General features: G+C 38.6%; 1 non-coding gene across 1 annotated transcript; it reads right to left on the reverse strand.

Moving 5' to 3' along the window:
- Nucleotides 1-1181: 1181 nt before the first annotated feature.
- LOC148800671 (small nucleolar RNA R71) lies at nucleotides 1182-1288 on the reverse strand. Its single transcript, XR_016071068.1, has one exon. It is a non-coding gene; the product is annotated as a small nucleolar RNA R71 (small nucleolar RNA).
- Between the last annotated feature and the right edge of the window lie 11768 nt (nucleotides 1289-13056).

The following is a 13056-nucleotide window of genomic DNA, read 5'->3' on the forward strand; positions in this document are numbered from 1 at the left end:
CTAGTCGAGAGATCGAAGGGTTACTTGACAGAAGTAGTTTTAGTATATCTCGAGAGAGAATATTAAATAAAATTGGAAAGACTTCAGCTTATGGGAATGACAAATTATCTTGGGTAATCTCATACATTAATATTCATTGGAATGGTTAGGTGGACCAAAAGTCCTAGCGAATTCAATCAATCGTTACATACTTCAGCATTGGCTACTTCTGCTCTTGTTTTCTTTTTCTTCTTTTCGTTAGTTTTTACTCTTAAATCTGAAATTCGATTGTCCAAATAATTAAGGAAGACTGTAGTTCTAATACTTATTTTGTTAAATCTTCATGGGAATGATATTTTTATACTACTTGATAACTAGTGCACTTACTAGGGTTATAATCATAGCTATCAAGTTTTTGGCACCGTTGTCGGGGATTTAATCCTAAAATAATATTAGAGCTTGTTAACCTTGGTTAATTTGGACTTTTTATTTTTTATTTTATTTTATTTTATTTGTTCGAATTCTTGCTGTGTTCAGATTTTTTTTAGTGCATGACACGCACTAGACAAGAAGGACTAGCAAGATTTGATCCTGAAATAGAAAGGACCCTTCGCTTATTGCAAAGGGCCAACAAAGGTAAAGCAAGAGAGGAGGTTGATATTGGCGAACCAGCAATAGAAATTGAGGAAGAGATGGCAGAAGCAAATCACACCCTTCTGGACTATGCTTGTCCAACAATTGATGGGGCTACTTCCAGCATTTGCAAGCCCACAATTCAGGCCAACAATTTCGAAATCAAGCCTGCAATCATTCAAATGATTCAGACAAGTATTCAGTTTAGTTGGTTGCCAAGTGATGACCCTAATGCACACATTGTTAAATTTTTAGAAATATGTGATACATTTAAACATAATGGAGTTAGTGATGATGCTATTAGGCTTAGACTATTTCCGTTTTCATTGCATGATAGAGCTAAAGATTGGCTTAAACATAATGCACACATTGTTAACTTTTTAGAAATATGTGATACATTTAAACATAATGGAGTTAGTGATGATGCTATTAGGCTTAGACTATTTCCATTTTCATTGCGTGATAGAGCTAAAGATTGGCTTAACTCACCCCCTGTAATAAGTAACACCACTTGGAATGATTTAACCCAAAAGTTCTTGGCTAAGTATTTCCCACCCTCTAAAACAGAAAAATTAATTAATGATTTCACTACTTTTGTTCAATTAGAGAGAGAATCTCTGTATGAAGCATGAGAACGATTCAAGGAGATGCTTAGGAAGTGTCCTCACCATGGGATACCAACTTGGCGTCAAATTCAAACCTTTTATAATGGCATTACCCCCTCTAATCGATCTATTATTGATGCAGCTGCAGGTGGCACAGTCATGAGAAAAACACCAAAGGAAGCTTATGACCTAGTAGAGGAGATGGTGTCGAACAACTACTAGTGGAGCAATGACCGAACCAATCAGAGGGGAGTATACCACATCGATTCCCTTGCAGCCATATCTGCTCAACTTACTAATCTGAATAAGAAACTTGATACTTTTAATATTGCAGCCATTAATACATCATCTAGCATCCCATGCGATTTCTGTGGTCAAATAGGACATACTAATTCTGATTGTCCATTAGGTAGTCCTTTTACTTCACATGAGAATACTAATTTTATCTCTCATACTGGTAGGCCGAATTTCAATCCCTACTCAAATACATACAGCCTAGGGTGGAAGAATCATCCAAATTTTTCATGGAACAACAACCAGCAAAAGGCACCCGTGGGATTCCAACAACAGCCGCCCCCACAAGAAAAAAAGAGTAATTTGGAAGAAATGATCTCTAAGTTCATTAATGTTACTGAAACAAAGCTCCAAGAACATGATAAGAGATTCTTAAGTCAAGAAGCATCAATCAAGAACTTAGAAGTCCAAATGGGGCAGATTGTGAATCTATTGTCGAAAAGAAAAGAGGGACGGCTACCCAGCAACACGGAGAAGAATCCCAGAGAGCAAGTGAACGCCATTGCTTTAAGAAGTGTGAAGACAGTTGGTGAAACCCAGAAGGATGATAAGGAAGTTGATGTGACCGATCTGCAAAAGAAGAATGAGGGAAGTACCCCTAAACTGAATTTAGATGCGATTAAACAGCCTATTCCCTACCCCAGAAGAGTCTTAAAAGCTAATTTAGATAAGCAATTCGAAAAATTTTTAGAAGTGTTTAAAAAGATCCATATTAATCTTCCTCTTCTTAATGTATTGTCACAGATGCCGAAATATGCTAAATTCTTGAAAGAAGTGATGTCGAATAAAAGAAAGTGGGAGGATTGTGAGATGGTAAAGCTAAACGAAGAGTGTTCAGCCATTCTTCAAAATAAACTGCCTCCAAAACTTAAGGATCCAGGGAGTTTTTCTATACCTTGCACCATAGGGAATACTGAATTTAAAAAACTTTATGTGATTTAGGTGCTAGTATAAATTTAATGCCTTATTCTATTTTTGAAAAACTTGGACTGCATGAACTAACATCTACAACTATTACCCTGCAACTAGCTGATCGAAGCATAAAACATCCTAGGGGAATAGTAGATGTTTTAGTCAAAGTGGGTAATTTCATCATTCCTGTTGATTTCATTGTGTTGGATATGGAGGAAGATAGGACAATGCCGTTGATTCTAGGGAGACCCTTTCTTGCTACGGGTAATGCTTTAATTGATGTGAAAGAAGGTCTACTTACTCTTAGAATCAATGGCGAAGAAGTGGTGTTTAATGTATTTAAAACCATGAAATGTCCCAACACAATTGAACATGAAATATATGCAATTGATTGCATTGATGTTTGGGCAGCTGAAGTAGATACATCTAAATCAGAAGACACGCTGAAAGTTGCAATTAACAATAGTCCTAATCAATTGCAACAAACAGAGCAGAAGTTTGTACTGAAATCAGAACTGCGAAATTTGACTTCTAAGCTAGACTCTTTTGAAATTACAACTCATAATGCATCTTTTATTAGTTTACCTCCATCTCACACAAAACTCCTCCCATCTATTGTGCAGGCCCCTATTCCAGGTTTAAACCCACCCATGAAGGATGAGAGGGGGAAACATCGAAAGTTAAAAACCAAGTGGAGTGGACCCTTTGTAGAGGCTAAGGTACTCCCTCATGGAACGATTGAATTGCATAATGGTAAGGGAAATACATTCAAGGTAAATGGGCAGCGTTTAAAGCACTATATTGAAGGAGAGCAACCCATCTACCATGGGTCCATTCTCTCCTTGAAACCGCCATGAAAGAAAAGTGAAAGTCAAGCTCATGACTTAAAAGGAGCGCTTGTGGGAGGCAACCCATTGAGTTCAGTTTTTTTTTTCATTTATTTTTATTGTTTTTAGCTACTGATGATTGTGTTTTTCTCTTAGGAACTTAATTGTGTAGCAGCTGATTTCACATCTCAAAGACCTCAACAAGGCGTTCAGGGAAGTCCCCTTAAATCTTTCAATCTTACGAAAAGTCATATACATTGAGGACAATGTATACCTTAAGTGTGAGGGGATTAAGGGAAATTGATAATTTCTAGATTTACTCTAGCATGCTGTGATCATCACTATTTTAACCTTTCTTTTTGAAACTTCTGCTCCCTAGAAACTTGTTTTTGAATAATTTCAATCTATCATGAATCATGTGCTTAGGTGGAATAGACAGGAAAGGATGCAAGCAACACTAGCTGAAATTTTCGGCTATAGAAGGCATCTCATTGCAACCCCTATTTGATTATTCTAGAACTTGTTTTGCTAGACATATTGAGACCACGATAATGAGTTCATGGATTGGGTTGACAATGGTGATAATTTATCCAAAAAAAAAAAGAGAGAACTAGAGTGAGATGGAGCATAAAATGCACTCACACCGAAAAAAAAAGAGAGATAACTAGTGTGAGATGGAGCATAAAATGCACTCACACCGAGAGAAAAAGAGCTAGTGTGAGATGGAGCATAAAATGCACTCACACCGAAAGCAAAAGAAAAGGGTGAGATAGAGCATAAAATGCACTCACCCCTAGAACCACAAGCCCCATTTCACCTTTTGATGCATTGAACTCATGATAAGTGATGCATAAGCAAGATAACATTCCTTATTTTTTTTAAGGGCAGTTAGTAGTTTGAATCTTTTAAAGCAATGAATGCTTACTTTAGTCCTAAAATGTTCATGAGATGAAATGCTTGCTCCCCTTGACTATTGATTCGACTTGGGAGCATGAGGATTGGTGATTAGAGATTATGCTTTGACAAAGTTAAGATGGAGGAAGAAGTGGACAATGGAGGGATTCTAAAATCTGGATTAAGGCATGCGAGAGGACAAGCATCTTGTTGAGGAAAACCTCAAAATTTTCAGTAATTAGTCAGTTTTTTTTCCCGTTTTAGTTTTGCTTAAGTTTTGTCTTGCCCGAGGATGGGCAAAAGTTTAAGTGTGGGGGGATTTGATGCGAAGAAAAACTATCATATTCTTATCTATGAAAATTCAGTCTTTCTACACTTAATTTACATTTAAATGGACTTATTACTCTTGTATTTCGGTTCAGGGCATGAAAGAAGGCATCAGGAGAAAAGCAAGGCAAATCAGATGATTTTTCACAGTTTTGGCACCGATTAGTAATCTGGGCCTAACTATCGTATCCGAGGTCTGATTGGGCTGATTCAAGACTCACTGGAAAGATAAGAGAGAAAACTACAACTTTCATGTTTTGGGGTTTCATAGATTCGGCATGCATCAAAGTCAAATCTGGGCCTGAAGTCGGGGAAAATTCGCAGCTGAAGCCCAACTTGCAGAAAAGCCTTGCAGTAGCCCAATTCGCAGAGGCAGCCTAATACGAATGCAAGAACAAGAAACTGAGAAGAGTCCTATCAGATTTAAACTTGTGATGTAATGCTAGAAAGATAAAGAGATTGAGTTCACTAGATAAAGAGATAAGAATAGGATTAGATTAGGACTTTCTAATTTTGAGGATAATCTCCTAAGAGGAGTTGGAGAGAGCCTCTCCTCCTAAAGCTATATAAAGGGGGGGGGGGGGGACCAGCTTTAGGATCAAGAAGCAGAGGAGCAATCAGTCAAGAAAGCAAGAAGACTGCAAGAAAAAGGTGGCGGCAAGGAGAAGAGGAGACCTCAGCTCCAAGGGCGACACCATGGGTTCTTTCTTTCCTCTTGTTTATTTTATTTCCTCTAGTATGAATTGATTTATTTGTAGCTAGGACTATGGAAAGTTTAATCATAACAATGAATATATTTTTATTCTGATTTATCCAAGATCATGATTTCCATATAGTCTATGAGTTATCTTGCTTAATGCTATTAGGAGTGACCATCTCTTAATTGATTAGGTTTATGTGAATGAATCGAGAGAGGAATTCATATAGCAGACCACATAATTCATGGTGTGAATTGAATGGTATATAAGGGTATATACACATGATTCATCTGAATGTAATAGTTTTTCCTTGAACTTAATGCACTTCTACCTTGAGAACTCTAGTCAAGAGATCGAAGGGTTACCTGATAGAAGTAGTTTTAGTATATCTCGAGAGAGAATATTAAATAAAATTGGAAAGACTTCAGCTTATGGGAATGACAAATTATCTTGGATAATCTCATACATTAATATTCATTGGAATGGTTAGGTGAACCAAAAGTCCTAGCGAATTCAATCAATCGTTACATACTTCAGCATTGGTTACTTCTGCTCTTGTTTTCTTTTTCTGTTTTTCATTAGTTTTTACTCTTAAATATGAAATTCGATTGTCCAAATAATTAGGGAAGGCTGTAGTTCTAATACTTATTTTGTTAAATCCTCGTGGGAACGATATTTTTATACTACTTGATAACTAGTGCACTTGCTAGGGTTATAATCATAGATATCAGGTCTAAGTCAACATCAACCATTAGAATTTCACTACTGCTCATCGATGCAAAGATATATCTATTCAGACTTTGAATATTCGCCGTAGGAATTATTTTGCTGCATCTCCCTAATCTCAGTTAATCAAAAAACAAGCGATCCTCTTAACCTTTACTACTGAACAACCCCTAAACAAGCGTTAAAGATTTAATCCAGCAGTATCCTTAAGCATTAGAGATCGATGAAGCTAAACAACACAAGCACAAGCGGTTGCATTTAATTCAGTCGAGTGTTTTTCCTAAGATCTAACAATTTCTGACACAACAACTCATTAAACCCTAGTTACTTTGCAGATTAGATGGATTAGACAATTATGGATCTGATATCTAACCTAGCAGTAATGAATAATAAACTAGTAGGCCTCCTAGCAATCATACGAAACAATCATGAACATAAACATAGAAGAACATTCGATATTCAAAGTGTAAATCAAAAAATAATAATCAAATTAGATCTCACAGTTTTTTTGATTCAGAGGCTTTTGTTTCCTTTGACCAAGTATCATAGTTTAGCCATACATGGTCATGGTGAAAATTCAAGAAAAATCAGAGAAGAGACATGAGAAGAGAAGAGAGGTGCGGCAACCCTAGGTATGGTTATTTTCTTTCTTGTTTTCCTCTTCTTTTCTTCCTCTCTACTTCCCCCAAGAGAAGCCTACAAAATCTCCTAAAATTTTTCTAGATAACAGTCTCTAAGTCTGACTTATAAGGAAAAATATCAATGATAAGATAAAACAAAGTTCTAATGCAAGTGGGAGAGTGGTAATTTCACGTATGAAAACTTGCAGGCTAAGGAATGTTTCCATCACGTCAGCAGTGCGGTTACAGCTATTTCGGGCCCAATTTTGACCTCGATGTAGTTAGTATCTATCAAAACTCAAAATATTAAACTTGTATAGATTTTCCTTATGATTCCAACGCATCTTGAATAATCTCAATCTGAGTTCGTCTGAAAGAGTTATGCCCAAATTACGACATGGTGCTGAAATTGTCCAGAATTACCCAATTAACCTTGTTTTTCACTGAATGCCTCAATTTGTGCCCTAAATCAAAATATAAGAATAATGAGTGCATTTGGGCATCAAATGAGTATAAAAGAATAAATATTAAGGGAGAAAAATATGATATTTTGCATTCTCATCAAGTCCCCCCACACTTAGCTTTTGCTCGTCCTCAGGCAAAACTCAAATTCACTTTTCCGAAAACACCAAGGTTACAATGCCATCAATAGAGAACAACCAAGCTCTTCAATACTCATAACACATCATGAACAAACCTTCTTAACAACTCTCAATTACTTAGTAAGCATTTTCACTCAAAGATGGAATAAACTAAATAGTAGACCCCCACGAAAATAAATGCTCAACTCTCATGTTTGAAGGGTAGGTGTTTCACTCAAATTCATTCCAATGAAAATGATCTACCATAGGCTTGCATATCTTCTCATTCTCCACCACTGGGATCACATGCATAACACAAATCAAAAGGTCTTTTCAAGGGTTGTAATGGGGCTTAGGATTAAGGTGGGAAATATTTGGGAATGTAGCTGAAAAGCCATTGAAACTAGTGGAGCAAAACTGAATCATCTAAAGCTGAAAAGTATAAGACATGTCAAACCAATCACTCTATTCAGCAAGTTCTTTAATTTTGCTTTAATGCATTTAAAGCATGTAAAACTCCTGCTTTGGAAAAGAGATCATTCAAAGGAACACTTTTTGTTTGCAGTAGGGAACAATTCTTCACAATAGCTTCCACCTTTGTATGTATAAGTGGTCCCCTTTTCTTGGAATTTTAGGAGGGAAATGGATAGTTTGTAACATCAAAAGCAATTTCCTCCATTCCTTCCTTTCATCTTTACTTTTTTTTCTTTGTTCTTTCTTTCTCTTTTTTTTTTCTTTTTCCTTTTGCTGTTTTATTTTTCAAAGCATATCAATCATTGGAACTCACGAATTGAGAATGAAAACATGTTCCATTTCACCATTCACAACCATATTATGAATCCAATCACCCCCACACTTGAAACTTGCACATCCATGCATATCATAATGATGAGTAATGCTCCACTAAGTCTACGGCTTGGGTAAGGGTATTACTTTTTTTCTTGGGTCTAAATCTTGTAACATGGGTTTGCAATGTACGACAAGGGTCAATAAAGCTCAAAGGGGTTCAAAGAAGGGGATAATTTATCACAAGGTAGGCTATTTGGCTTATGTAGCTTATAACAGAAAGGGCCTTAATCATGTTCATGCATGCTTGTGTCAATGTGATCTTGAAGAGAACCAAGGCAAGTTCTAGAGAAACAAATCCATGGAAGAATATCTCACATAAAAGAAAATAGTGGGATGGTTGTGGATGTGTCAGTCCAAAGGCTCAAAATCTCATCAGCTTTTGTCTACTAAATTTAGTCACTACCATTCTCAAGGAAAATAACTAGACTAATTAATTCTAAGTTGGAAGATTACTTATCCAATCATGTTATGAGCTTTACAAGCTTAATTGAATCTTGCTCATGGCATACACAACCTAAAGTCGTTGAAAACTACAAAAACAAGGAGCAAAACTATTTTTTTTTTCAAAAAAAAATGCAGAATTAAAACACAACCTAATTCAAATTTTAAAACGCAACCTAAATCTCCTCCCCCACACTTAAAATTTACATTGTCCACAATGTAAGGTGAAATGCAAAGAAAAGGCAGAAATAACTAAAACCTAAATGTGAAAATAAGCAAAAAAAGAAAAAACAAACTTCCCTATTTTTTTTTAATTTGCATAAATTGGATCCTCAAGGTCCAAGAATGCTTTGGAGGTTGCTAGACTTTGAATTTCAACTGCACCATGAGGAAAAACATTACTAACAACAAATGGTCCAATCCAACGAGAATGCAACTTACTTGGAAACAGACGAAGTCGTGAATGGTAAAGAAGGACTTTTTGACCAACTTTAAACTCCTTCCTAGAGATCATTTTGTCATGAAAAGCTTTCGTCTTTTCCTTGTAAATTCTTGCACTCTCATAGGCATCATTTCGAATCTCCTCCAGCTCTTGTAGTTGAAAGAATGGTAAGATCCATCATATGGACGCCAAAAGGATGCGGAATGGGGGGGCAAATTTCAAAAATTTTTTATCTTTCTTCCAACTGGGAATCATATTCCCTAAAATTTAGAATACAATATTCAAGGATCTGACTTGAACCAAAACCGAACCCGATCTGAACCAAAAGAGAAGGGAAATGATATACCTGATCCGAAGAAACAGTATCTCCCAATGTCGGTGTTCATGTCCAAAGAAACTTTCAAGAACCGCTCCCACTGAAGATGACACAGTGATAATGAAGCAGAACCAGTAGTGTTCGTCCCACGAACCAGGTCCTTCTGAAGAACTCGATGGAAGCAATGAGCACCACACACGATCAACCTTTAAGCAAAGATTGATATCAAGAACCTTTCTTGATCTTTCCATTACAGAGAAAATGAACTGGCAGTAGATGGCGGTGACTGCTGGAGGAGAGAGCTAGAGTAGAAGGTAGCGAATAGCTTTCTTTTCTCTAGGGTTTTCTTTGAGATCCTATCTCAAGGTGCAGTGTGTTTTGCGAATACCCTTATGGTTCTAATTCTTGTAATTCAAAATTAGGGTTTTCTCCTCTTTTCTTAGTGATTAAGAAACCTCCTAATCTCATTAGGACTTATCCTAATCCAAATCTGTATTTGGATAAGGAGTCTTCTTAATCCTATCTGCAGATTAGATCAGCCCACTCCTGATCTTATCAGGAGATTACCAGATTCAAATCCTAATTTGAAATTGGTCTCCATGAGTGGATAGGGTTAAGACTCAATCCTTTTGGCTTGACCTAACCTCAAATCCGCCCCTTTAAGTGACTGATCAAATCAGCCTATTTCGAAATGGGCTTTAGGCCCAATATGCATCAAGTGCTCAATAGGCTTCCAAACTGCTGCCTAGTTAGGATTCTTTGTATGGCGTGGACCCAAGCATTGATCTACACATCAGCCACATGGGTTCGGCCCAACCTCTGTTACAAGGCCTATCCAAATTCACTGGAAAGCCCAGTGAACCCCTTGAGCCCATCACATGGACTCTATGGGCCCAACACTTACACTAAGTGGTCCCTGGGCCAAGCCATCTTATAAAAATCAAGGGATTGTGAGCAGATGCAAGATTAGCCCATTAGGTATAACCCTAAATGGCCTTACACTTAACCTCTCAGCCCATAATGATTCAAAACACTTCCCGACAAGAGAGGACCTCTCCCTCGACTGCAAGGCACAGTGTTGCACTCTCCTATAGGATGGACCCCGGGGATTAAAACTTTTTGCAAATGAGTTGAAACCGTAAATATATATTATATCATTATAAATATATTTTGCAAAACAAATTTCCAATGGTTGAAATCGATTGTCGGCAATTTTTGGTTTCCATCAGAGAGAGTGCATCCCCGATCATTAACTTTGTTCGACAAAGGGGCTGATCCTGTCCCTATGATCACCCACTCAGATGGGTTCATGAACCATCCCAACATACCCAGGTTTTGACCCCCTCTAAGGATCTCACTGATTGGCATATCAAAGACAACCCAATCTGTCACCTAGTGTAGCATCATAATCGAGTTTAGGGGTCAGGTTTAACTTTCCAGTTTTGCCCACACATCACCAAGGTCCAGGGCAATATTGGAAATCTGGTCTAGTTCAAGGTTTCATGTTGAACCCTTGCTGCATGTACCTCGGGTCTCACCCTGGCGGCTGAGAGAAGCCTCCCCAACCAATTTCGTAGAACATCAGAGTCAGCCTTATCAGGATAGGTCTCCCCAGACCGACCCAATGGCTGTGAACATTTTAAACTTACACTAGTCTCATTAAGTGTCCAGTTTAAGGGTCTTACACAGAAACATACCACACAACATGAATCAAACATGCACTTTATTCATTTACACTAAATGTCTAAAGTACATCAAAACTGATTGGAGCTAAGGGCATTCAAACTGTCTAACAACTCCCACTTGCACTTAGGTCTAATCTGGTACAAGCTGAAGTCCCATGCTTTCCACTGTTTCTCAAACACTTTCTGTGTGAGTGGCTTAGTCAATGGGTCTGCCACATTATCCGTTGATGCTACCCTCTGAATCAGGACGTCCCCTCTGCCAACAATATCCCGCAGTACATGGTACTTCCTCTCGATGTGCTTTGACTACGAGTGGGCTCGAGGCTTCTTAGCCTGGGCGGTCACTCCATTGTTGTCACACAACAACGGGATGGGTGATGTGATGGACGGAACCACTCCTAATTCATGAATGAACTTTTTCATCCACACGGCTTCTTTGGCAGCCTCATTTCGGAAATGTACTCGGCTTCGGTCGTGGAGTCTGTCGTGGACCCCTGTTTGCTGCTTTTCCAGTAAACAACACACGATCCTATCGTGAAAACATTCCCAGATGTAGACTTTCTATCATCTGGGTCCGACTGGAAATCGGCATCAGTATACCCTTGGGCTTGAGTACTAGACAAAACTCTTTTGTCCTTCGAAGGTATTTGAGTAAGTTTTTCACAACAGTCCAATGCTCCTGGCCTGGGTTGGCTTGGAACCTGCTTACCACACTCACTGCCTGAGCAATGTCAAGGCGAGTGCACAGCATGGCATACATTATGCTCCCTACGATTGAGGCATAGGGAACGTCTTTCATGCCCTCAATCTCCTCAGAAGTCTTGGGAGACATCTTTTTGGATAGAGTGACTTCGTGCCTGAAAGGAACGTTTCCCTTCTTGGAGTTCTCCATGTTGTACCTTTTGACAACTTTGTCAATGTAAGCAGCCTGGGATAATCCTATTATCCGCTTCGATCTATCTCTATAGAGTCGAAGACCCAGTATATAGGAGGCTTCTCCAAGATCTTTCATGGAGAATTGCTGCGAAAGCCATACCTTGACCGAAGTCAACATTCCTACATCATTCCCAATGAGTAGGATATTGTCCACATACAACACCAAGAAGGTAACCTTATCCCCACTGGACTTTCTGTAAACATAGGGCTCATCCGGATTCTTCTCAAAGTCAAATGATTTGATGGCCGAGTCAAAATAGATGTTCCAACTCCTAGAAGCTTGCTTAAGTCCATATATGGATCTATTAAGTTTACATGCCATGTGTTCCTAACCAGCAGCAATGAAGCCTTGTGGTTGCTGCATGTAGATATCTTCACTAAGATCTCCATTCAAAAACGCGGTTTTGACATCCCTCTGCCAAATCTCGTAGTCATGGTATGCTACTACAACTAGCAGGATCCTAATGGATTTAAGCATGGCCACAAGCGAAAATATTTCCTCATAGTCGATGCCCTCTTTCTGATTATACCCTTTCACCACCAAACGAGCTTTGTAGGTTTCTATCTTGCCATCGGGGCCCTTCTTCCTCTTACATTTGCAACCAATTGCTTTTACCCCGGAGGGCGGATCTACTAGAGTCTAGACTATATTGGCCTCCATCGAGTCCATCTCGGCTCTCATGGCTTCCACCCACTTTTGGGAATCTATGTCCAACATAGCTTCCGTGTAAGTCAGGGGATCCTCCTCACTAGTCAAGGCTTCCACCAGGTAACTATCCTGGTCATAACCATAACGGACTGGTGGCCTGGATACCCGGGTGGATTTTCTTCAAGTGTCTGACACTTGGTTTCTTTCCGGTCTAAAGTTCATATGAAGTTTTTGGAACCGATTTGGTTGGAACTTGATTCAACACATAGATAGCAGTCTCTCATGCATATCCCCAAAAGATGTGGGTAATTCTGAGCGTGTGAGAAGTGACTGGACTATGTCTAACAAGGTCCTGTTCCTCCTCTCTGAAACACCGTTATACTGTGGTGCAACAGGAGGAGATAACTGTGATATTATCCTGTTGGACTTCAAGTAGCCCCTGAATTCTTTAGAGAGATACTCGCTACCTCGATCTGATCGAAGGGCCTTAATTTCTCTCCCTAACTATTTCTCGACTTCTTGTCTAAACTCTCTGAACTTTTCAAAGGATTCAGACTTTTGTCTCATTAGGTACATGTAACCATACCGCGATAATCATCGGTGAAGGTGATGAAATACACGTGTTGATTACGAGTCCTAACA

This window comes from Nelumbo nucifera, chromosome 4, assembly GCF_055504915.1.
Source record: "Nelumbo nucifera cultivar China Antique chromosome 4, China Antique-T2T, whole genome shotgun sequence".
Lineage (NCBI taxonomy): Eukaryota > Viridiplantae > Streptophyta > Magnoliopsida > Proteales > Nelumbonaceae > Nelumbo > Nelumbo nucifera.